Raw genomic sequence first — 27,083 nt, 5'->3', positions numbered from 1 at the left:
ATTCTAATCATTTAAAATCTAGGATTAATTCTTAATTTGTTAAATTCATTATCAAAAATTGGTAATCATAGTTCTTGTAGGTACATATGACAATATTATAAAAGTCTAAAAGTGAAATGTAGTTAAGATTATGGTTTTCTTGGACATATGATCCCCACATGAAGTTTCTTGCCTGAAGATAGATTTAAGAGCACTTAGGAACTGATTCGATACGAAGGATGATGGTAACTATGAGATTTTAAATACAAATTGCCAAAGAAATAGTTCTCATTTATGGAAATAGAAAAGACCCCAGGGATCACTGGCTTGAGAGAAAGCTGATTTATTACATTTCGAGTGTGAGATGTTGGTAAAACACCAATTAGAAACAGTATCTTGGAAGTGGTGTCACCTGGAGAAAAGTTTGGAATTAGTCATATGACAAAAGCAAAGGAAGTAGATGAGATAAAAAAGGAAGAGACGATGAGGAAGCAGAGGAGGATGAGAAAAGAGCATCTAGAAAACCCAACTCTGAGGGGATCCACTGAAGACAAAGGCCCTGGAAGAGGAAGCAAAAGAAGGAACTGAAAAGAGAACAAAGTGCATTTATGGAGGCCAAGGGAGGAATGTGGAAATAGGGCTTACAAGCCCAAGATGGTGGAGGTCTATTAGCTCTCTAGCTTCATCTCCTAGGACAGTCTCGTCAGCTGTCTCCAGGGCACTGGCCTCCTTGCCAGTTCTTGGACACTCAGACATCCTTCACCTTAGGGACATAGGTCTGGCTATCGCCTCTGCCTGGAACATGCTCCCTTAGGTGTCTACATGGCTTCCTCTCTCATGTCCTTCAAGTCTGCTAGATTGTCACCTTCTTAGTGATCTGTAATTGACCACTCTTTGAACACTGAAGCCTCCCAATACCTGCACCTCCCTGACTGCCTTATCCTCCTCTATCTTCCCTTTTTTACTAGAGGACTACTTAATATACCAAATAATTTACTTACAATTTGTTTACCTAAAAATAATAATAATTTGTGATTTATCTTTTTGATGTCTGCCTCTACAGTCTAATAAAGCATAACCTTCACAAGGGCAGGAATCTTTGTTTTATTAACCTATCCTATGTGGCTGGAACAGTGCTTGGTATAAAGAAATACTCAGAGACTGTTGAATAAATAAATAGAATAATAAAGAATAAATAGTGTTGGATAGTGCTGGGAAGGCAGGAAGAATGGGCAAGGTTGCTAGATTGATGTTTCTGGAAGTCCTTCACAGCCCTAGTGACAGTAGTTTCAGTAGAGTAATTGAGGGCTGGTTAAGTGGAAATGTGTAGTAGAGATGGAAGAAGCAAGGATCATAGAGCAAATTAATATTTGGGCATAATATTTAAAACGCTAGAATTGTAAGCAACTATTAGCTCTTTCTGATACTGGTATTAAAAGACAAATCTAAGGCACACCCTTGGTTGGAAATCACAATGGGCTGGCCTGTGTTTAGTTGCAATTTAGAGGGTGGGATGTGACCTGCGATGTTTCTAAATCCATGCGATAATGAGCTGTTCTCTAAAGGACGTACACAGAGTGTTCAACATGACCTATTTTAAGACAATTCAATTTTTGCAAAATCCAAACCTACACATCACATGCATTAAGGGTGATGGATTTCAGATAGAGATAAGAGAGGAAGGGGAAGCAGGAAATGAGGAATGCAGCTAAGGCTCAACACAAAACACAGGAAGAAGATAGTAGGGAAAAGACACCCCCTGCTGAGGGAAGGCGACAGTCTGGGCCTGCCCCAGAGAAAACAACCCTGTCCAAGGAGGACAGGGGAGGAGAGGGCACAGGGAGGAGGCCATTCTCAGAACTTAAGACAGCCAGAGGGGAACAACAAACTCAATTATAGAAAGATCTTCAGGAAGAGGATCTGTTGGAGGAGGGAGTATTTGGAACTTGAGACAGTGAATAAGCCAGAAATTTAGGAGTCAAAGAGGATGGGGAAAGAGAAAACCCTGAGGGCAGCCAAAGGAGGAATTAAAGCCATTTCAAGAACTTGCTCTAAGAATAGGTGACTATGCAAGGCCACAGAGAGAGCTAAGGGAGGAACTGGAGAAAAAAACAAAAATAAATAAAAGGAAAGGAGCAGAAAATCTGAGTATTTTCTGTATGAGAAACTGGAATGTGTTAAAGTGTATGTGGAATTTGTTTGATAACTCATTACTTCATTCTGGTGTGCCATGTGCATTTGCATATGCAATATATAAATACCTTGTGAGGGTCAAATGAAGAGAGGTGGTATCTAGGAAGGGGAAAGGATGTCTGAATTAGTATTTGAACGCAGAGAACCTGGAAAGTAGGCTCTCTGGAGTCCATTACCTGGTGGACATTGGAGCCTTTTGGGAAAAATTCCTAACACTTTTCCTATCTGGGATATAAAGCCTGACTCCCAGGGCTAAACTAGCCTACTGTTTGTCTTGGTGAAAAGTCATCTCCTTTGTTTCACATCTGGAGTAGGTGGCACTGGGGTATTCAGCAATTGTTGGGGGTACTCCCCTGCCCCCATCTTAAGCCTTGGCAGGCTTTTCTTAACAACGATCACACAAGAATAATAGTTAACATTTACTTTGGGTTCCCTGTCATGCACTGTGCTAAACTCTTTATAGATAGTAGATCCTCGTTATTTGCAGATTCTATGTTTGCCTACCCACTAAAATTTATTTGTGACTCCAAAATCACAGGCTTTTCAGTCATTCATAGAGAAATGTAAAGAAAAATTTGAGTCCCCTGGCATGCACATGTGTTCCTAGCTGAGGTCAAATAGGGTAAGCTATTAACTGTCATTTTGCTGTCTAGTGGCATGTTTTCACATTTTTGTGTACTTTTTGTTGGTGATTCTGCTGTTTGGCAATGGCCCACAAGTGTAATGCCAAAGTGCTGTCCATTGTTCCTCAGCATGAGAAAGCTGTAATCTGCCTTAGGGAAATATAGGTATGTTAGATAAGCTTCATTCAGGCATGAGTTATGGTGCTGTTGACCATGAGTTTAATGTTAAGGAATCAACAATACATATGAAATAAGGCGTCTTTAAATAGAAACACACATAAAACAAGGGTATAAATTGTTCAGTTGAGAAAAATGTGACCAGAGGCTCACAGGAATCTAACTCTTTTCCCTAAGGAGCGTTGGCCCAGAATTTGCTGTTTAAATGTTTGTGGGTGACTTTATAGAATAGAAATACCACAAATAAAAAGAAGTGATTGGACATTATTATTTCACTTATAGTCATAGCTCCAGAAAGCAATGCTATAAAGGCCACATTTCACAAAAATTCAGGCCTAGGGGAATCGTAGTCCTAGAAAGGTTAAATACTGCATTAAAAGCCATAATACTGGCAAGGAAGTAGAACCCAGCTCTGGGGATCCCTGGGTGGCGCAGCGGTTTGGCGCCTGCCTTTGGCCCAGGGCGCGATCCTGGAGACCCGGGATCGAATCCCACGTCGGGCTCCCGGTGCATGGAGCCTATGTCTCTGCCTCTCTCTCTCTCTCTCTCTCTCTCTCTCTCTCTCTTTAGAAAAAAAAAAAGAAAAAAAAAAAAAAAAAGAACCCAGCTCTGACTCTATCTCCAGCTCATGGAAATTGTGCTACTCTGGTGTGAAGGTGGAAGCTGAGGGAAGTGTAGGATTGTACACAACATAGGGAGGATTTTATCCGTGACCAAACATAAACCAACCCCAGGAGTCTCCTAGAAACTGTTTAATGGGAATTTAAAGTAAAACTGGAATTTCTGAAATCACAAGTAGACAAAGAACCAGGAAATCATTATTTGTTATTGTTACTATGACCTTAGTTTATATTCCCGAATGTTATGGCCTGGGGGAAACTTGAGGCTACACTTTGAAGAGAGTGAAACATTATAGAAATATGTGGCACGTTAGGAAAACACTGAGCTAGAAGCAGAAAGTTCTAGTCTTAATCTTAATTCTGTCAGGAATTTGCGGTCAGGCCTTAAGAAAGTCCTCTCTGTAGCTTTACACCTTTGCTGCCCCACCTGCAAAATGAAAATGTTGGTGGACAATTCCCGCTGCTCTTAGTTTTTTTTTTTTTTTTTTTTTTTTACAGATTTTATTTATTTATTCATAGACACACACACAGAGAGAGAGGCAGAGACACAGGCAGAGGGAGAAGCAGGCTCCATCAGGGAGCCCTACGTGAGACTCAATCCCAGGTCTCCAGGATCACACCCCAGGCTGCAGGCGGCACCAAACCGCTATGCCACCGGGGCTGCCCTGCTTTTAGTTTTTATTATATTAAAACTACACTGCTCAGGATGGCTTTTAACTGGATAACTCTAAGTCCTCTTTTGTCTGGAATAGGCTTGGTTTATACCTTTGGTCCTGGTATATTATTAACAGCATCAGTTGTACAACTGTCTTGTGCTTAACCAGTGTTTGTTCCTTGTGCTTTCTTGGCTGGGTCAGACGCAGGACAGTCACTGCCCTTGCCTTAGTGGAGACCAGCTGGGCCTCCATCCAGCTGGTCTTCATCCAGACATAATAGATTCTCAGTATCTGGTTATTGACTTACTTGGCTCCCACTTGCTGCCAGGTTCCTGGTCCATCTAACCTGGCTCTTTCCTCATACCTTGGGTCTTAAATATGAAGTGTCCTGTTGCCTAAGCCAGGAAAAATTCTGTTTGACTTTTTGGTCCCCACCCCTCCGCACAATTATGTCAGTTGAACTGTGTAAAAGAAATCTTTAATATAGAGAAAAAATAATTTGATATAATACTGCCAACTCAAGGTCATAGTATGTCACAATACAACTATTCCTTGTCCTCTTAGATTTGATGCCTTTTTTAAAAAATCAAGTTACTTACAATTGTAATATAATTATATGAATGTTGATTGAGTATAACACAAATTAATTGAAAATGATAGCATTTAAAAAGCTAGATAGAGAAGGAAAAGGTTGAGACAAAAACTTCTGAAAGTCTTTTGAGTCTTTCTAAATGTACTGTTTCATTTTCTTGTTCTAACATAAGTTGCATGAATCACAATGCAAAAATCTTCACTTTTAAACAAAACATTATATTCTCCTTTACCCAAATTCTATAGAAATAAAACATAAAAAAGAAAGTAAAATACTTAAACCTCATTCTCTTTCTTTTTCTGTTTAGCGGGTTAAAATACACTATGTAATTTTACTATATACACTATTAACTTGCTTAGCGAAGCATTTCTTCCTGCATAGTGAAATACAAACTTCAGTGTAGGCCATATTAAATAACCCTAAACTTTCTGAATATAGTATGGAAAATTATATCATCGATTATTTTAACTCTTTAATCTGTGTTCTGGTTCAAACTCTTCTTTTCTAAATTTCTGGGTAACTTTCAGCTATTCAACCCAGAAAATAGAATATGATAATGATTAAACAAACATCACCAAACTGGAATCCTAATAGAAACACCGTGTTTTTATGTCGCTCACGGGTTCAAAATAAACAGCTCTCTGTAGCAATGTTTTCTGGAATGGAAAAATGCTTGTTTTCTGGAAAGACCTGTAGTTTAGAAAGAAGCATTGGAGAGAACTTGAACTGGGCTTGATTGCAAGCCCAATCAGCTAACTTGTGTCTGCTATTACAACCTTTTGGGACAATGTCAAGATGGGTTACTGGTTAAAAGATTGTATTCCTTGGAACTTGTCAGTCAGAAACTTAAATGGAAGTCTGTGTTGATGCTCTGAAACCTAGAAAACCCAAAAGACTCCACCCCAAGATTGCTAGAACTCATGCAGCAATTTGGCAGTGTGGCAGGATACAAAATCAATGCCCAGAAATCAGTGGCATTTCTATACACTAACAATGACACTGAAGAAAGAGAAATTAAGGAATCAATCCCATTTATAATTGCACCCAAAAGCATAAGATACCTAGGAATAAACCTAACCAAAGAGGTAAAGGATCTATACCCTAAAAACTACAGAACACTCCTGAAGGAAATTGAAGAAGACACAAAGAGATGGAAAAATATTCCATGCTCATGGATTGGAAGAATTAATATTGTGAAAATGTCAATGCTACCCAGGGCAATGTACACATTTAATGCAATCCCTATCAAAATACCGTGGACTTTCTTCAGAGAGTTGGAACAAATCATCCTAAGATTTGTGTGGAATCTGAAAAGACCCCAAATAGTCAGGGGAATATTGAAAAAGAAAACTAGAGCCGGGGGCATCATAATGCTGGATTTCAAGTTGTACTACAAAGCTGTGATCATCAAGACAGTGTGGTACTGGCACAAAAACAGACACATAAATCAACAGAACAGAATAGAGAATCCAGAAATGGGCCCTCAACTCTATGGTCAACTACTATTAGGCAAAGCAGGAAAGACTATCCACTGGAAAAAGGACAGTCTCTTCAATAAATGGTGCTGGGAAAAGTGGACAGCCACATGCAGAAGAATGAAATTAGACCATTCTCTTACACCAGACACAAAGATAAACTCAAAATGGATGAAAGATCTAAATGTGAGACAAGAATCCATCAAAATCCTAAAGGAGAACACAGGCAACATCCTTTTTGAACTTGGCCACAGCAACTTCTTGCAAGATACATCTATGAAGGCAAGGGAAACAAAAGCAAAAATGAGTTATTGGAACTTAATCAAGATAAAAAGCTTCTGCAAAGCACAAGAAACAATCAACAAAATTAAAAGACAACCTACAGAATGGGAGAAGATATTTACAAATGACCTATCAGATAAAGGGCTAGTATCAAAGATCTAGAGAAAACTTATTTTTTTTTAAGATTTTATTTATTTATTCATGAGAGACACACAGAGAGAGGCAGAGACACAGGCAGAAGGAGAAGCAGGCTCCATGCGGGGAGCCCGATGTGGGACTCGATCCTGGGACTCCAGGATCACCCCCTGGGCCGAAGGCAGGCGCTAAACCGCTGAGCCACCCAGGGATCCTAGAAAGAACTTATTAAACTCAACAGCAAAGAAACAAACAGTTGAGTTTAATAAGTTATTTCTAAGATCCCTGGGTGGCTCAGCGGTTTAGCGCCTGCCTTCGGCCCAGGGGGTGATCCTGGAGTCCCGGGATCGAGTCCCACAAACAGTCCAATCATGAAATGGGCAAAAGACATAAACAGAAATTTCACAGAGGAAGACGTAGACATGGCCAGCAAGCACATGAGAAAATGCTCCGCATCACTTGCTGTCAGGGAAATATAAATCAAAACCACAATGAAGTACCACCTCACACCAGTGAGAATGGTGAAAATTAATAAGACAGGAAACAACACATGTTGGAGAGGATGTGGAGAAAGGGGAACCCTCTTGCCCTATTGATGGGAATGTGACCTGGTGCAGCCGCTCTCTGGAAAACTGTGTGGAGGGTCCTCAAAGTGTTAAAAATAGAGCTGCCCTACGACCCAGCAATTGCATTGCTGGGGATTTACCCCAAAGATACAGATGCAGTGAAACGCCGGGACACCTTCACCCCAATGTTTATAGCAGCAATGTCCACAATAGCCACACTGTGGAAGGAGCCTCGGTGTCCATTGACAGATGAATGAATAAAGAAGATGTGGTCTATGTATACGATGGAATATTCCTCAGCTATTAGAAACAACGAATACCCACCATTTGCTTTGACGTGGATGGACCCGGAGGGTATTATGCTGAGTGAAGTAAGTCAATCGGAGAAGGACAAACATTATATGGTCTCATTCATACGGGGAATTAAGAAATAGTGAAAGGGATTATAGGGGAAAGGAGAGAAAATGAGCGGGAAATATCAGTGAGGGAGACAGAACATGAGAGACTCCTAACTCTGGGAAACGAACAAGGGGTAGTGAGAGGGTGAGAGGGGAGGTGGGCGGGGGATGGGGTGACTGGGTGACAGGCACTGAAGGGGGCACTTGATGGAATGAGCACTGGGTGTTATGCTATATGTTAGCAAATTGAAATCCAATAAAAACATATACAAAACAAAACAAAACAAAACAAACAACAACAACAAAAAAAAACAAAGTAGACCCATGTCCCACCACAGTGCTTGCTCCATGGTCAGGAAATGGCCTGAGGAAGGCCCAAGGCCTGGCAGGGCCTCTCCTGGCTTACGTCCTAAAAAGGAAGAAACCATCAGCAGCTTTTATCAGGTTCAGTTCAGAGTTTAAAATATCATTCCCCTATCTTTGCCCAAAAGGGGCAATCTGATTTTATGAGCAAACAGCGAAAGGCATTTTATATTCAAAAACACACACACACAAGAAACCCTGTTTGTTGTTGGTTTCAGTATTACTATTTCACAATTATCTTAATTTGAAATGCTAAATGTCAGGACATTTTTACTTTGTTTCTGAGGCATGTATTAAGTAAAAATCTTTTATGATGTTGGGCCTTTATGCTTCATCTGTTTTCTGTTAATAATCTTATTTGATTATGAAAAACGAAAGAAAATAAATGTTGCCCCTGCCTGGTATCTGGTTCAAGATATTTGACTTTTAAATGTTGGCCTGAAGAAAAGAGAATGCAGTTGCTATTTGCTGAACTTGGAACTATGGAATTTGCTATATGTTTGCTGAATTCATTGGTACTGCTGCCTACTTATTACCCATTCTTCTTCCCAGCCACTTTCCCATTCTTTGAAAACTTCACCAACCTGTACCTCATTATGGGCATGATGATATGCATAGTTTCATCTTTCTCTTTTATCCAAAATTTTGGGTAAAATAAAAGGTGTTTTTTTTTTTTTCCCATGAACCATTGGCAAAGATTGACTGGTCTAAGCCTGGAGATACAGACCATGTTTGAGACCAAAACAAAAAATTGAGGTAGGTGCAAATCCAGGCTCAGAGCCAAAGAGGCTTGATGTGGTGAAGTAAGTTGTGAGTTAGCACCCATAAACCCTGCTCCAGGGTCGGGACGTTTTTTCATCCTGCCTTGGATTTTCTGCTATGAGCAGGTGTCCTTGGGCCCACCCCAGATGAACAATCCTAGTGGGAGTAAAGCGCCACATGTGTTCTCTGTCACTGACTGGAGTCAAACAGGTGCTAGGAATCTTTGAGAGTTTTTACCCTCATAACTTTTATTTTCTTATGGTTAGAAACATGCAAGTAATTCTGTTTAATGGAAATTAGGAAGGAAAAAAGGGTGACTATGAAGGGTTTCATACCAGGTGTGGAACATAATATTCACATAAACTTGAGAGCTAGGAAATAAGAACACCCTGTACGAGGAAAAAATAAAAACGAGTCCTCTAAAACATTCCTGATAGACCCAAATATATTTAAAGTAACAAAAATAAGAAGAATGCCCTTTGGAATCACAAAATTGACAGATTAATAAAAAAAATGGATTCTATACTTCCTGTAAGGTGTTGTTCAGTGGGGTAGGGGGAAACGGTCAGAGAATTCATTGAGTTTAAGGAGTTGACAAGATAATTTTCCTGACTGGGAGGAAATTATCAAGGTGAGAGGCTTAGGGGGAAAGATATATATTTTGACCAGGTTTCTTGTTCTTCCTCTATGATCTGGCCTTGAAAAGACAGATCATAGAGTAGGAGGGAGGTAGGGAGGGAGGGAGAGAGGGAGGAGGAGAGAGAGAGAGAGAGAGAGAGAGAGAGAGAGAGATGGGTAAATAGCTCTTTCAGAAAAGGTGAAAAATGGTGAATAGGGGAAGAAATGAAATCTACAATAGCTTTCTAGTAGGAGGACAGAAAGGGAAACAGTAGAAAGAGTTTCGTTTCCAGCTACTGGATCCAAGACAGGATCAGGATCTGAGACATGATCAGCAAGTCTTTGTGACGAATCAGAGGTGCCCCAGAAGGGAGAAGGAATAAGTGATGACTAATTATCATAGAAATTTCATAAAGATATTATGTTGTATTTAAGGGTATGCCTTTAAATTTCATTCTGTATTATATTGTGCTTTATATTTGGGAAATAATTTAATAAAAAATGAAATTGCTTTCTATAATGTATTTTTTTATTTTAAAAAGCATTAACTAGCTGTTTTTCTTCTTCTATCACTTTTTCTTAATTAAGGAAAGCCTGTCTGCAAACCCTCTCTCCCCAGAGGAGACATCAGTTTTTATGTGGTGGCATGTCCTATAATCTCAGATTGAACATACAAATAATAAGCCCTCATAAAACTGGCCTTGAACATCTATACCTATTAAGTGATGGCAAATGTTAAACCTTAGGCAAAACAAATACCCACTTGGATCATCATAAGGGAAAGAATACAAATTTGGGAGCAAGAGAGATCTGGGCTCAAATCCCAGATACAGAGTAACCAGCTGTGTCCCTGTAACCTCTGCAAGCTTAGATCACCATCTGTATTGACTATAATTCCTAGTAAGCTGTACTGTTGTAGGAATTAGGTGTAATATATTCAAAGTACTAACATAGTGACACACAGAGCTTTAGGACCTCACTTAGAGCTCACTACTGTTATTACAGGATACTCTAAGACCATATTTTAGAACTATGGATACTAGCTATATATGTTGAGTATTTTTTAAATCTAGTGATTTTAAGAACCTTTGATCACCTAAATCCTAAAAACATAACACAGCTTTCTCAAAAATGGTTTTTAGAAATAGTAAGAGGTACAAAATTTCTATTTAAGCTAGAAATATTTTTGGCCTCACCTAGGCTGACCAACTGTCCTGGTTTGTCCTGAATTGAAGGAGTCACTGGGATGTGGAACCTTTAGTACTAAAATTACAGGTGAAGCATCATGAATTAGTCACCCTAGCCCCAGCTTGCAGGTATTTGGCTTTTATACTACAACGGTTCTCAAAGTGGGGTCCTTGCACCAGTAGCCTTACCTAGAAACTTATTAGAAATGCAAATCCTTGGGAACCAACTCAGGCGTACTGAATCAGAAAGTCCTGGGATAGAGCCCAGCAGTCTGTGTTTATATAAGTCCTCTAGGTGACTTTGATACATGTGGTATGCTAAGGTTTGAGAAACATTTTTCTAGAATATGTCACTTATACCAGATTAAGACATTTTATAGGGAAGACTAGAAAGAAGCAATATATTAAGCCTATTTCCATTTGTTTCAGACATATGAGTCAAAATTTTCATAGCTGGTAGTCCCTGTTATTAAAATTTTCCAAGTTCCCTGAGGAATAAGGAATGAGCAAGAAGACAAGGTACAGCTAGCATTACAGTTCAGCTCAGGAAGTAAGTTGTATCTTGTTAAAGGTTGCAACCTTTTGAAGGAAGTTTGCTAAGGAGGGTGGAACTACGCAAACTAAAATACAGGTTATAGTCACCTATAACCCCTATCTTTGCAAGATATCACTCAGTCAGTATCCAGGAGTGGGGTTAGGGCAGGAAGAGTGTGGGTAGGGCTAAATAGTATCTCTGGAAGCCTTCCAAGAGGCTTGCATACACCCAAGAGCCTCTCAAACTAATTTTAGTCTCTCCAGCAACCACACAAATCAGTTCCTCAGGACGGCTCAGGTTACTTTTGCAAAGCAATCAGGGGTATTTGCATAATCCTCCATCGTATGACTTTAAGTATTTGAATGTCTAGAACACGATTGTGCAACAATTCCCTTTATGCCCATAATACTGGAATCTTCATAACAAGCTGCTTAGTAGCTTACAGAGTTTTCTCAGTGAAGGGCTACCTCTTTCTGTGGGGAATGGGGAAAGGTAAAACAAACAGCCGATTAATATCATTATGATGATTGTAAATGATTAGCAGAACTAGTGGAAAGTCTTTAAACTTTAGTTGTCACCACTATTCCAATGGGGCAGGAAGCAAATGGGACTGTTAGCTAATGACCCAGGTGATATGACTGGATTATTTTTCATTGATCGCCTTGTTTTTTGCATAAAAATATGACATAAGTACATATCATGAAATTTGCCACAGATCCTAATTTTTCTTCCCATCTGAGGTCTAACCATGTCCTTCTTTCCTAAGAAAGCTGATCTCTCTTTGACCAGAGATGAAATTGACCGTGGCTCCCTCAAATTCCCCTTCTTCCCTCATCCTACTGTGAAGTCCTAGAGATCAGTCCTTTTCTTGCTAAACCCAAGGAAGGGAAATGCCAAAGTTGCAGAAGTCCTGCTAGCCTTTGTCTCAGTTGAAAGCATATGTTTTTTCTATTATGCTCCATTGAAATGTTGGAAATATTTGACTCATAAATACGGTATCACCAGTTCTATACCTACCTAGGATTTGTAGGTCTTCCTGTTTGATTCTGGTGAGCTAAGCTGTGTTCCAAGTAGGCACTTTGTTAATGTCATTACTGTTCCAGCAAGTCAGTTACATTAGTAATCTCAGAGGCAATCATTAAATCGATAGTGGGTAACCTTCCTACAGTCTCAATGGTATTTTCCATTAGTTAGTAAAGAAAAAGAGATGTTGGAGTTTCTTCACAATATAATAAGTAAACCATACTACAAACACTACGGATTAGAGATACCCACAACTTGTTATTCCAAAAATTGGAAAATAGCATCTTTACTTTGTTTCAAATCCTCAACCCTGGTGGTGGTTTGAAAGTTATGGCAGACATAATCCCTATGTCGTTTTAGGAAAGATAGGTAAACATGGAATTATTCACCTTTAAAACTAGGAGGTATGACTATAGAGGGTGGAATTTGGGTCTTTATCACCATTCCCGGTTTCTGTTTAATTCTGCTTTTCTCAACTTTCAAATCAGTGGGAGAGAGGGAAGGGCCATACTTTTGTGACTCTTCCTAAAGAATAGGGTTGATTTTTGGACAGAAAGATAGACTCCCTCACCTAACTACAAGACTCTTCTCCATCATTGGCTCAGAGTGCACAACACTCCAGAATTCAAGGAAATAAAGTTGTTTTTCTGTTATTTCTCTTTTCCTTGATCTGGGATCAATGCAAGAAGAAATCAAAAGGTGAAGAAAAACTAGAGAATTCAAAACTGAGCAAGTTCATGCTGGGAGGTGTAGCCTCACCATCATCTATTTCCAAGAAAAGGGCCCAAAAATGCCTTACGTGATGCTCAGCTAGAATCGTCATCATTTCCTATCATTGTTAGCATAGCTAAGCTCCAGCTCTGAGCAAGGAATCAAGAAGAACCCTCCCTGTATCTGTCTTAATAAATCTCCTTAATACTTACGGAGTATTTTCCTCCATAAAGTTCCATTCAAGGCTTGGTCACATCCTGAGGTACAGTCTTTGTAAGCTCTGTGATCAAGGGGCCCTGTAAGGTGTATCTTCTGACTTGGTCTAAGCACAGGACCTAAAAGCAGAACTGCCAAGATCTACTTGCTGGGGCTAACTACTTATTGACTCCAATGTCACACACCAGTTTATTACTTTTAGTTATAGAGCAAAAGAGAATCATGCTGCATATCAGTGACAAATGTTCAGCTCTCATCTGTCATCTGTTGTTTGCTTGTTTGTTTTTGCTCTCTTTCTACATGAGAAGACATTTAATCATGAACCCACTGGGAAAACAGCATTGTCTGGCCTCTGAAGGCTGAGATTTTTAGCTCTCTTATCAGAACAAATGTGAAAGAATTGAATAATAAAATTCAAATGATACTGAGTTGCTTCAAATCTAAAGATACTTTAGCCCTTTCTCACTGTCTTTAAGTAATATGGTACACAGAATGAAGCCCAAAATAATAACTTTGAAGTCTAAAAGGTTTAAATTATTTTATGTGTTCAAATTTTTACTTTGCAGCTCCTTTCAAGAGCCTAATTATTATAATCCAATTGCATGATTAAAAAATTACATGCTGCTAAAAACAATTACATCAGACGCTTCCAATGGGATAAATATGCTCAAAGATTTAAGATGTGAAGATCAAATTTACAGAAGATACCAACTCTGTAAGACTTCTTATTTGGTCAAATATAGTTTTATTGCCAAAACCTATGAGATATAATAAGAATAGAATTAAATCTTTGTAATGAGAGATTAGAAGATGGAAGAAATATATTTATAGTGAAAACAAAGTTAGATTGTGACTAAGAGAAGGAAAAAAAGGGGGGGGGAGGGAAGCAATTGTTAAATGCTTGCTAGGAGGAAAGAGACTTAAATACTTTATCTCATTTAACTGTTAGGCCAATCCCGTAGTGGTATTAATATTCCCACTTTGAATTGAGGTAATTGTGAATTAAGGAAGTGGGGAACTGAGACCGAAGAGCCAGAGAGATGGAGATAAAACCATCAGTTTTCTTACTGATAAAAATGGCTGCAAAGCACAGCTCCACATGTGTGGCCAAATGGGCTTGCTTCAGTCCACAGACAATTAGGAATTCTTGCCTTCCTGTTTCCTGACTCAGCAGGACCATCCTGGAGAACTTCCCCTCCAGGGACAGAGACTGCTCTGGAAAGCTTACCACAAAAGTGAGGAGCCAGTGAGTAAACTGGAAACAGGCTGAGGGAAGGAGAAATCAAATTGTGGGGCCAAATGCACTGGGTTCTTTCTTGCTCCGCTTCCACGTCAGAGAATTTGTTCCTCTTCCTCTGAGGAGGTCAGTGAAGGAGGTAGAAAGAAGCAAGGATGCTCCTCCCACCCTTTCCCTCCTAGAAAGTGGGTGGAGGGGGTGCCTGGGTGGGTCAGTCAGTTAAGGATCTGTCTTCGGCTCAGGTCATGATCCCAGGGTCCTGGGATCAAGCCCTGAGTTGGGCTCCCTGCTCAGCAGGGAGTCTGCTTCTCCCTCACTCTCTGCCTGCAGTTTCACTTGCTTGTTCTCTCTCTCTGTCAAATAAATAAAAGAAAGTGAGTAAAAATCTCTTGTCCAAGGAAACGTGAGGAATGAGAAAACATTGTTGCTTCTTCAAGCAAACCCCTCACCACACTCTTTCCAGGGACTGAGGCCCATGCACTGCTACTGAATTGTGCCCAGGGAGAACATTCCAGTCTCTTCTCTATTCTAGGGCTGGCAGTGTGGCTTGATGGTTAAAGGCATGGGGTATTGAATCACTGAGCTGGGTTTGAATGCTGGTTCTACTAGTTATAAGGCCTTAAGCAAGTTTCTTAGTCTCTCTAAACCTCATTTTTCTAAGTCAAAAATAAAAATAGTTATCTCCTCAGGGGTGGTTGTGAGGACAGTGACTAATACTTAGTATGTATTTTGTATGTTAGTCAGCTATTGTCCTGGACATAATTTCTTCTAAGCGAAGCCTCTAGCAAGCACATAATGAACTAATTACAGGGCCTGATTTAAGCTCTGAGAGGTCATTGCTTGCAGTATTTCACTCTGTGGTAGATAGGAAGAAATGAGGTAACAAGTTTCGACGAGGGAGGGCATAGGAAGGGTGAGCTGTGTTTGCCAAACAACCCCCTAAAGTGCTCCTTCCACATTCTCTCTCTTCAGTATTATAGTTTTTTCTTCTTTGCCTGCGCTCCTCACCTCTGTCTGTCCCTTCTCTCCTTTCCCATCTCCCTCATCCTTCCCCACTCTTCTGCCCCCCTTTCCCTTTCCAGCAAGCTGAATTCCAGACTTGATAATCATTCATCTCACCTGATTCAGTAAAGCAAACGTCCTCCATTGTTCCTTTCTGATTTAATTATTGTAGGATCAGAATGTAACCTCCTCCTCTGGAAAAAAAAGAAAACCACAACACCACCACCACACACACATGAAAATTCAGAGGCAAAGGTCTGGTCTAATTTCATTGTTATCAAGAGAGGGACAGGAGGAGACTCATGCAGAAGAGACACTGGGAGGCACTATGTGGTTGAGCCTGACAGACGCTCTGGTGTTGGGTCCTAGGTTGAATCCAGACTTGAAAACCATTCTTTTCTAAAAGCCTTGAGTGTTTGGGCTGCAAAAGTCTATGCAAGGAGTTACTAATTTGGGAAGAATTTATGATTTTCCAGAAGTAAAGAGTAAAGTTTCAACTACTACCTTTTCTGTCTTACCTTAGGATATCTTTGTTCTATCATAGTCTTAGACCAATAAGCTGCTTACAAGAATAGCGTTTGTAATTTCTTGCCTTACCAGCACTTCAATTCTAGAAGAGGAGCTCAAAGCTGCCAAGGAAATTTAACTCCTCACCATAGAGGCATTGAGGTCTGCTTCTGAGTTAAATCACTGCCTTCTGAAACACCCCTTATAAATAACTCTTAAGCATGACTATTAAAAATAATTTATCCTTGACCATAAAATAGGGAAACAATATATCAATTTCATTATCCTACAAGCATAAGTAACCAAACATAGCCTCATTATTTCTTTAGAAATCACATCCCGTCTAGTTTCTTAAGGATCCAAGTGTGAAAGAAAGGAAGAGAGCAATTATTGTTTAGTTCCCTGGATTCCAGGAACAGAAGGGACTGAAGTAACATTTAATGAGCACCTGCTGTATGCCACCTGTTTCGCATATGTTATCTCAGTTTATCCTTATAACTATTTTATAAGGTAGATACATTGTATTACCATTTTAAGTGAGGATATCATGGCTCACAGCATTTTGTTAAAATACTACAATCAGAAAGTGAAGGGGCCAGGATGTTGACACATGTCTCATCAATACCAAAGTCCATGTGCTTTCCAGTGTGAAATGGTACTCCTCAAATGGAGTGGAATCTGGCTCCATTCCTGAGCTTGGATTTCCCACAGCAATGAACACCTTCCTGTAATTCATAGTAAAAGCCTTTCCACTTACTGTAGTTGAACTATTTACAAAATTATCAGACTGGGTTCAACTGTCCTACATGTGCTGATGCAGCTGAGAAGATAAACAGGTTGCTGAGGTTCTTCCATCCTGGAATATTTGTGAAGTCTCTTCCTTCCTTTGCAGCTCAAATCCTGCATTCCAAGGTTCAGACCAACCTTAGGTTTTCGTCACTGCCTTAGCAGCCACCCTTTGCTTGAAGTGAGATGATCCCAGTTCTGGTCACTGTACGCTACATCTCTAGTCATTCTTCTTACCCAAAGCCATGCATAGTTGTTTAAAGGCATATACCCAGGAATCCTAAGTGTTTGGACAGTCTTTTTTTAAAGATTCTATTTATTTATTCATGAGAGAAACAGAGAGAGAGAGAGAGGGAGAGACACAGGCAGAGGGAGAAGCAGGCTCCATGCAGGAAACCCGACATGGGACTCGATCCTGGGTCTCCAGGATCACGCCCTGGGCTGAAGGTGGCACTAAACTGCTGAGCCACTGGGGTTGCCCAGTGTTTGGACACTCTTATTTGTGATCAAGCCTTTTCAATATCATCATTCAGGAGTTCCTTATTGTATTCATTTCTAGAATTGTTGTAACAGATTACCCTAACCTGGATGACTTAAAATAATAGAAATTTATTCTTTCAAAGTTCTGTAGGCAAGAAGTTAAAAATCAAGGTATTAATGGAGTCATGTTCTCTCTGAAGGCACTAGAGAAGGGCCTTCCTTACCTCTTCCTAGTTTCTGGCAATCCTTGGTTTGCAGCTGCATCACTCTAATCCCTGACTCTTCCCCGTGTTTCTGTGTCCCTGTCTTTCCTCTTATAAGGACATCAGTCATTGGATTTAGTGCCCAGTCTATTCCAGTATGACTTGATCTCAAATAAGTACTTCTACAAAGACCTTATTTTCACATAAAGTCACATTCTGAGGTTCTAGACAAATATAATTGGGAGGCACTTTACAACCTACTATACTCAGGGACCTTACTAACCCTCACTCTGCACAGATCCTGTGGTTTGCCTGGTGGTGTCAAGGTGGGGGGTGTCAAGGCTGACAGTAAAGCTATTGTTTGTCCTGGATTCCAAACTGGCTCTGAAATACCCTGGGAGCCTATTAACATAAAGTACTATTTCTTATTGTGGAGATTACAACAAAACATTCACTGGGTTCCTTAGTTGTTATGAAACAGGTGATAGATTTAACTTGCTTGGAAGGCTAGAACATATTTTACAATATCTGATACATAGTTCATTACACTTTAAAGCAATAGAAAAAAATACCCTAAAGATATTGAAAATAAGGCATAAAGCTCATATGGCAGTCAAAGAAGAAAGACGTCAATTTGAAAGAGGACAGAAATAGCTTTTTAAAAATTGCCTTGACAAAAAAAAAAGGATAATGAATTATAAATTGTGCTTGCCAAAGTATAGCTCTCATAGACCACCATGTATATGGTATTTTTTCCAAGTTGAAAATGAATCAGGGGGTTGAAGTCACTTGAAAGTTTTTTTTTTAATTCACTTACATCTAAATTGTAGCAGTTCCACCCACCCTCATATACAATGCCAATGGAAATTCTGACAAGCTGGTCAACACATGTCTAAAGGCAGAATCAAGGTTTTGTAATATACAGCTGAGTTATATTGGAGAGAAAGCAAGGACACTTTGCTTATTATCCTCCATTAGCCAAACTAGATTTATAGCTCAAAACAGCAATCACAAAAACCTGGAGAGCAGACCGGGAGCTTGGACTGATGCAAATCACTTCAAATAAACCTTAAGAAGCTTGCTGGATATAATTATTATAATAACCTTAAAAATATCACTTCACCAAATGTTTTTTTTTAATCTGAAAAGAAGTAAGCCAGACTGGAAACAATCTGGAACACTCTACTTTTGCTATATTTACCTTTTTCCATAAGAATGGGAAGGCTCAGAATAAGGATATACATGGGCCTGGGGAGATCTGTCCCTCCCTGAATCTAAAGATTTACAAAGAAATGGGAGAAGCAGGTATTGCTAAATAGGCCTCAGAGGATATGAATACTTTGAAGCCTATTTTATAATTGTGCATGCTCTTGGATTATTGAGCTTCTCTAGCAGGCTACAATAATGCCATAAACAATGTTTGTCAGGAAGCACCATAGATTAGTTAACAGCATGGACTTGAGAAACAGACAGACTTATGAATAAGTTCCTCCTATGTCTCTATGACAAGAAATTAATTTCTCTGCCTTTTATCATATTGAAATCAGAGCTTATGAGACTATTACATAAAGTTAATATATGGCTTAAATAAGATAACATATGAAAAATGAATGGCACATAGTAAGTGTTCAATAAATGTTAGCATTTACTAGAAACTCTTATTTGTTTTATTTTACTTCTGAAATATATAGGGGCTACTCTTTAAAGACTTAGTTATTAACTCAAACACAATGTAAAAATCCATCTTTTCAGTGGGATTTGTACTACAAAATGCATTGGAGCATTGCCTAAAGGTTTGTGTTGAGGTTCCCTGAACTGTTATGTAATGGGAAGTTCAATAAATCCAGAGTTAGCAAATTTGCATTGGAGTCCTACTGCCACTAACAAATCAGCCCAACTTCTTTGGGCCCAGTTCCTCATCAGTAAATGGAGCCCTTCTAGTTCCAGAATGCTAGGTTTGTAGCTATAACTAATATGACAGGTGAGCCTATAGAGAGGACAGGTGGGAGGCCATAGAACTGAAATGAGGACAGATGGCCAGTAGGGTTAGGACAGGTAGATAGTAAAGTTTAAGAAAGAAAAAAAAAGGGGGTAAAAGAAGAGGAGAATCAAATGGTCATCCCTATGAGGGATGAAGAAGACAAAGGGGGAAAAAAAGAGGGAGAAGAGGAAGGAAAGTGGAAGGAAAAAAATAAAAAAGAGGGTGGAGTAAGAATCTCTGTTCTGCTTGGTTATGTAAATGATTAGGAATAGCTGGATCCTTATAACCTTACTGAGAGCTCAGGGTTGGGACTAACAGTGGCCAACCAGCCAGTCTGAGGAATCCTTGTGAAGTCAGTATGGTTGTACCTTTCCAGGAATTTGGATGTGGAGATACCAAGTTTATTTATAATGTGGGATCAGATGGGTAAAAGGAAAACTGAAACCAACCATCTTAGAAAAGGAAATGGAAAACAGAGGGGAGGAAGTTATTGCAGAAATAATTGAAAGAAACTTCCCTGAAGTAAGGAACATGAGTATTTGGACAAAAGGGATCTTCAAATGCACAGCAGCATGATAAAATGAAAGAGACAGCACAACTCACAACATCCTGAAATGTCATTACATTCATGAACAATAAAACATATTTAAGTTTCCAAGAGGAAAAACCAGGTCACATGATAGACTGGGAATTAGAATGGCATCAATCTTTCAAGGATGACACTGAAAGCTGGAAGACATTACAATGCCTTTTCATCTGCAAGAGACTATTTTCTGACCTAGATTGTATACCCAAACAAACATTCAATTGAGCATTTTCAGATGTAGTCTGTCTCAAACATTTACTTTTTACACACAATTTCTTGGGAAGCAACAAGTTGATGTGTTCTACTTTATTAAGAAAGAAGGAAGGAAGGAGGATGGGACGAAGGAAAGAAGGAAGGAAGGAAAGAAAGAAAGAAATTGTTTGATTTTGGAAACATGCCTTGAGAGAAGCAAAGGGAATTACCAGCCTGACGGTAAGTCCTCAAGGATCCTAAAAACAGTGAAGATTGGAACCAGAAGACAAAGGACTATTGGAAGGTTGTGGGAAGGGAGAAACTGAAACTGATATCACCTGATGCATCTGATGATGTTGAGTGGCTATTTCAGGTGGAGATTTGGAAAAGGAATTAATAAAAAGTAAATAGAAGATGGAATATATATGTAAAGCATAATAATAACAAATGAGAGAGGGAAAGTTGCCTAAGAAAATAGAATCATACTAAATTACATAGCTCAGCTCTGAACATTTTTATTGCCATAACAATATAAGCATTAAATACTTATTTAATCACAAATTGTGATATGACTATTTGGGGGGAATGAATAGGAAGGTAAGTGTGTTGAGAGTGGCTTAGGAGAAGTAAATTCTCATATACTAATTTGGAAATTCAATATGTAGTAACAAAATGTTGGAAAACAACCAAAAATAGATAGAAGCATATTATAAAAGTGAACTTGAAGGACCAAATAAACAGTTAAAAGAGTTAATAACTCTTATTAATAAGGCTTAATAAGGTTAATATGGCTACCCCTGAGGATCAGGAATCTGGGGAAAAATGCCACTTTTCTCATAGTTAATGTTTTAAACCTCGTAGTAATATTTGAGTTTTAAAATTGTATGTATTGATCACTATAATGAATATAAAAAATAAATTTAAAGTATATTTGCAATATAGAGAAAACCATACCTTGCTGTGACGACAGCTGCAAAAACCCAGAAAATCCCTAACAGATAAACAATATATCTTCACTTTACCTATGAAGAAATTGAGGCCCAGAGAAATTGTGCAAGCTGACATAGTTACCAAATGACAGAGCCAGGGACTAAACCCAGTCATTCTGATTTCATATTCAAGCTTCACAATATCTTCCTGCTTCTCATTATCTTTTACCTTACATTTGCCATACTGCTTTAAGTATCACCCACACAGTAGCAACTAAAAAAAAACCTGAATATACAAAATTACATCCTTCATTAGTCGTGTCTGAGCCTACTGAACAGAATCTAATGTTATCTTAGGTCTCATTTGCATCTTTGGTTTGGTGACATCCCGAGGAACAGAGATGAAAATTCAGGTGGGTCTAAAGCTTTTCCTAACAGATAAATACTTCCCATTAGAGCATCCCAAGACACAAGGAATGGATTTCATAGCTTTACGAATGTTCTTAATTTGATTCAGTGCACGTGGGAAATAACATTTCTATTTGCTCTCAAGACCTGATTGCATTAAACCCTAATGATGTACCAGACGTGGGGTTGGGCAAGACTATTTTAATTGAGTGTCAACTATGCTATTGGAGCACTCATCTAGACTTACTTTTTCAAAAAGCTATAAGGTTTGATGAACTCTCAGTTCTTTCTATTAGTTTGATAGAACCCCTGATAATACTGCCTCCTTCCACAGCGCAAGGCTTCACTAGCCTTCTTGGTAACCAGATACCTCGTTTCCTTCAGCACTAGTTCCTGGAAGTGTCATTATGATGTCTGCAATTTGCAAAACTCAGTGGCAGCTCCGGTAAAATAAACAAAATCTAATTATGTCAAACTTGGACCTTGCCTGAAGTAAGATGATTGGTTTTCATTCTGTATGTGCACCCAGAAAGATGGTAAATGTCAAGTTGTTTCTTAGAAAACTTTATAAATCTAAAAAAAAAAAAAGAAAAGAAAACCTTATAAAAAGAATTTGTAGGAGAAATTTAGACTGAGTTGCTATGTATCCTATCAATTTGACCTTTGTAGTCTAAGTTCTTGGGTATTAGGTTTATTAGCCTTTCGAATTTTATGCAAAATGGGCATCAATGTGTGTTTTGGAAAAAGATGTTACAGAATTTTTGCCAAAATTGTAAAAGAGGTTCATAACCCTCAAAACATAATCATTCTTTTACCTAAAGAAATGAAGTCCATGTGGAATTCTTTAATTAGACTCTTCTTGGTGGAAATATAGGATTTTTAAAATAGGTATCAGTAAATTTTCAAGAGATAATATTAATTATGTCCTCTCATTATTATTCAGTTCTTTCGTATTTCTGGAACTATGAATCTCAAAATTCATTTATAAAATATTTCACATCATTTCATGTCCTCTCTCACCTCAGCCCCCAAATTTCTTTTTTTTTTTTCTAGGTTTTTTTTTTTTAATGGTAAGTAGGCATCCTATTTATGTATGTATATATGTATTTGATTTTTTAAATTCTTTATTTAAATTCAATTCAGTTAACATACACTGTATTATTAGTTTCAGGGTAGAATCTAGTGATTCATCAGATGCGTATAACACCCAGTGCTCATTACATCGAGTGTCCTCTTTAATGCCCATCACCCAGTTACCCTATACCACCCCCCTCTAGCAACCCTCACATTGTTTCCTAGAGTTCAGAGTCTCTTATGGTTTGCCTCCCTCTCTATTTTCATCTTATTTTATTTTTACTTACCTTCCCCTATGTATGTACATGTTTTGTTTCTTAAATTCCACGTATGAGTGAAATCATATAGTATGTCTTTCTCTAACTGACTTATTTCACTTGGCATTAAACCCTCTAGTTCCATCCATGTCTCTTTTTTTTCCTCCTAGCTTTTGAACATTCATATAAGATTATCAATAAGTAGTACTTTTTATTGTGGCTTCCTAATTAAGTTTTCTATTTCTTTCTCTGGTTGCATACTGAACATACTTAATTGAAAAGTAAAAATCTCAAGCATTATATTATTTGGTGATGTCATCAATGTCACCATTCTCATCTTTCTTGTTGTTTCAGTGATCAGAAGCAGGTTTTATGTTATCTCTGCTAGAGCTCTCCAAAAGCTTTTTCCATTTGGCAATTATAGAGAATAGAAAGAACCAACTCAACTATGAGTGTATGACCTGACATTTTGCACCCTCTTTTTAATATCTAAGAGATTTTGTCATTGTTAAATTTAATTTCTAACAACCTGGAAGCATCACATAAAACTTCAAAGAAAATAACTTAATTGATTATTCTGCTTAATTAATATTTTCCTTAATATTTTAAAGACAAAATATGCAATAGCTTATATTACTAAGAAACACAGCATCCACTCTCAGAACCTTAGTAATCTCCTAAGAACAATCTATAAAGTTTAAAGAGAGATGATAATATGGTCAGGTAGGATTTTTAGGTATGTTAGGATAGCAGATGAGCCACCACTCTGGAATCACTCTATTGTCTTGTCCAGAAACTAGATTTTAACAGTGTATCTAGGCTTATTGGTTTCTTCCATATCAACTCATGCTAACCTAATTATTGAGACATTAAAGTATAAATCAGATGCAAGTGTATTTATTTTTTGGTCAGAAGCATAACAAGGTCTATTAAACTTCTGTCTACTACTTTTTATATTCACTTCCAGGAATTTGGGAAACAAAAACAACTAACAGTTGAAAGCAGAGTGTAAAATTGTAGAGTATAGAACAGAGGAAACTGGCTATAGGAAAATGGACAATCTTGCCTCTACCAAAAACAGCTCTCAGAGGTGAGTGGTTTAAAATTGACTTGGTGACTAGTGGGCCAGATCTGCTTTTGTAAACTGGATCTGCCACTTTCTTGCAGTGAACTCTTAGGTGATATTTTTAGCCTTTTTGAGCTTCATTTGGCTCAACTTTTAGTAGGGGAACAACAGTATCTACTTCATAAGTTTGAAATAAAATAATGATTATAATAACTTAGCATTGTGTTGGTACAAAGTTAGTAAATTACATCCATAGACCCTTTGACTGGTTTTTCCCCTACTTTCCCTTACATTTTTCTTTCCTTTCTTCCCTTCATTCTTGATAAACTATAAGTTTTCTCTTAAAATGAGAGATAAACATGTATCTGAGAAATATTTAGCATTGTTTTATACACGTGGTCTGAAAATTTTACCTAGATGACATTGTGCCTAGATATCATTCTGTTTAATACATTTCTCATGCTACTGTATTAGAATTTAATTCATTACCTCTGTTACATAGTATGCAGTCATATCTATGAACCATATTTTATGTATGTATTCACTTAGTGATACATACTGGTGGCTTCCATTCCCTTGCTACTCCCAAACAACTCTGTATAAACAAATAAGTATGTAATTCTTTATGAATGTGCACAAACTTTTTTTCTGAGGTATATTTCCAGGGCAAAATTGCTCGGCCATAAATGCATATGCTTATAGATGGTCGACCCAAAAGGACACATTTTTTTTTAAGTTTTTAATTTTAATTCCGGTATAGTTACCATACAGTGTTCTATTAGTTTCAGGTGTACGATATAGTGATTCAATTCTGTACATTACTAAGTGCGTGTCATGTCAAGTGTACTGTTTATTCCACCTATTTCACTCATCCCCCACCCACATACCCCCTAATAATCACCAGTTTGTTTTCTATAGTTAAGAGTCTGTTTCTTGGTTTGCCTCTCTTTTTTTTCTCCCTTTGCTCATTTGTTTTGTTTCTTAAATTCCGCACGTGAGTGAAATCATATGATATTTGTCTTTCTTTGCCTGACTTATTTCATTTAGCATTCTACTCTTTAACTCTATCCATGTTGTTGCAAATAGCAACATTTCATCTTTTTTTTTATGGCTGAGTAAAATACATATATTTCACATTACATCTTCTTTATCCATTCATTTATCAATGGACACTTGGGCTACTTCCATAATTTGGCTATTGTGAATAATGCTGCTATAAACATAGGGGTACATGTATCCTTTTGAATTAATGTTTTGTATTCTTTGGGTAAATATCCTGTAGTGTGATTACTGGATCATAGGGTAGTTGTTCTACTTTTAATATTTTTGGGAACCTCCATACTGTTTTCCACAGTGGCTATACCCATTTGCCTTTCTACCAACAGTGTACAAGGGTTTCTTTTCCTCCACATCCTTGCCAATGCTTGTTTCTTGTGTTTTTTTATTTTACTTTAGCCATTCTGACAGGTGTGAAGTGCTATCTCATTGTCGTTTTGATTTACATTTCCCTGATGATCAGTGATGTTGAGCATTTTTTAAAATGTCAGACATCTATATGTCTTCTTTGGAGAAATGTCTATTAATATCTTCTGCCCATTTTCTAATTGGATTATATGTTTTTTGAGTGTTGAGTTGTATAAGTTCTTTATATATTTTGGATACTAACCCATTATCAGAGATGTCATTTGCAAATATCTTCTCCCATTTAGTAGGTTGTCTTTTAGTTTTATTGATTGTTCCCTTTGCTGTGAAGGAGTTTTTTATTTTTCTGTAGTCCCAATAGTTTGTTTTTGTTTTTATTTCCCTTGCCTCAGAAGACATATCTAGAAAAATGTTGCTATGGCCAATGTCAGAGATATTAGTGCCTGTGCTCTCTTTTAGTATTTTTATAGTTTCAGGCTCACATTTAGGTCATTAATCCATTTTAAATTTATTTTTCAGTATGATATAAGAAAGTGGTCCAGTTTCATTTTTTTGCATGTAGCTGTCCAATTTTCCCAATACCATTTGTGAAAGAGACTATCTCTTTTTCCATTGGGTATTCTTAATACAGCACATATTTTTATATATTTTTCTAGGAGAGTAGGAAGGGGGATGGGATTGAAAATAGAGATGAAGGGAAAAGTAATAGGGCAAATCAAGGACTTTCTTCGGATGGATGCTAATAGTGGGCTTTGGACTAATGAGCATAAGCAATTCAGTTCTGTGAATCTGAGGTCCTTAAAAATGAAATAAAATTTATAAAAAATAAAATTAAAAATGAAATATGACCCACCCAGTGGATTATCAGTATAAATGCAACACCTACTACTATGGCTTAGCATCCTCTGTGCTACGGAGCCAGAATGCCAGCTTCCTACTACCTTATTAAGATGCTGCAGAAAATCATTAGATATATTTGTGAGGTCCTTAAACCTCTTGAGACTCAGGCTCTATATGAACAATATAAAATTGTTCCTCTGCATAGATAGCTCTCAGAATTTTAATTATAGATCTCTTTGTTAATCAACATTGAAGATAATTGTTCCCAGTTAGCCTATAAAGATGTTTATAAGTATACTGTTTTGACCATTTCATCCAATCCAAGATTGGAAGGGGATTAAGTTATAAAATAAATAAATCATGGGGATGAAAAGTATAGCATAGGGAATATAGTCAATAATATTATAACTTAGTATGGTGGCAGAGCATTTTGTAATGTATATAATTATGGTATCACTATGTTGCACATCTGCCACTAATATGTCAACTACACTTTAATTAAATTTTTAAAAAATTACATACACAAATGGCTATAACATTAAAAAAAGGAATGGAAGATCATTCAAGTAACTGCCCCTGCCAAAAAATTGAAATAATAGGGCCTTTCATTTTCAATAGCACTTTTTAGTTTTTCATAGGTCCAGTACTGCCAAATGGCAATATGACGGCCTTTCATGTCTGGATGAGGTGATTATTTCTTCAGAAACTGAGGATAGACAGACCTGGCAAAGTGGTCATAATGATATTCTTCAGAACTAATTGTAAGAGAAGTAAGTGAAAGAGATGAATCTTCTCAGATACGTGTCCACAGGCAGCTCAGCCCTTTAATTCAGAGCAGGATTATTTTAATTTTTAATATTTTAGGACATAATAGACAAGTTAATTAGATTAGCTCACCTTGCTCAAACTATTATAATATTAATCCATTGTTATTTTCAGTAAAGCATATCACTACAACTATTTTTTTTTTTACAATTCCGAAACCAAGAGTTCACAATGGAA

Source organism: Nyctereutes procyonoides, unplaced genomic scaffold (assembly GCF_905146905.1).
Source record: "Nyctereutes procyonoides isolate TBG_1078 unplaced genomic scaffold, NYPRO_anot_genome, whole genome shotgun sequence".
Classification (NCBI taxonomy): Eukaryota; Metazoa; Chordata; class Mammalia; order Carnivora; family Canidae; genus Nyctereutes; species Nyctereutes procyonoides.
Note: the sequence above shows the minus strand (reverse complement) of the source record.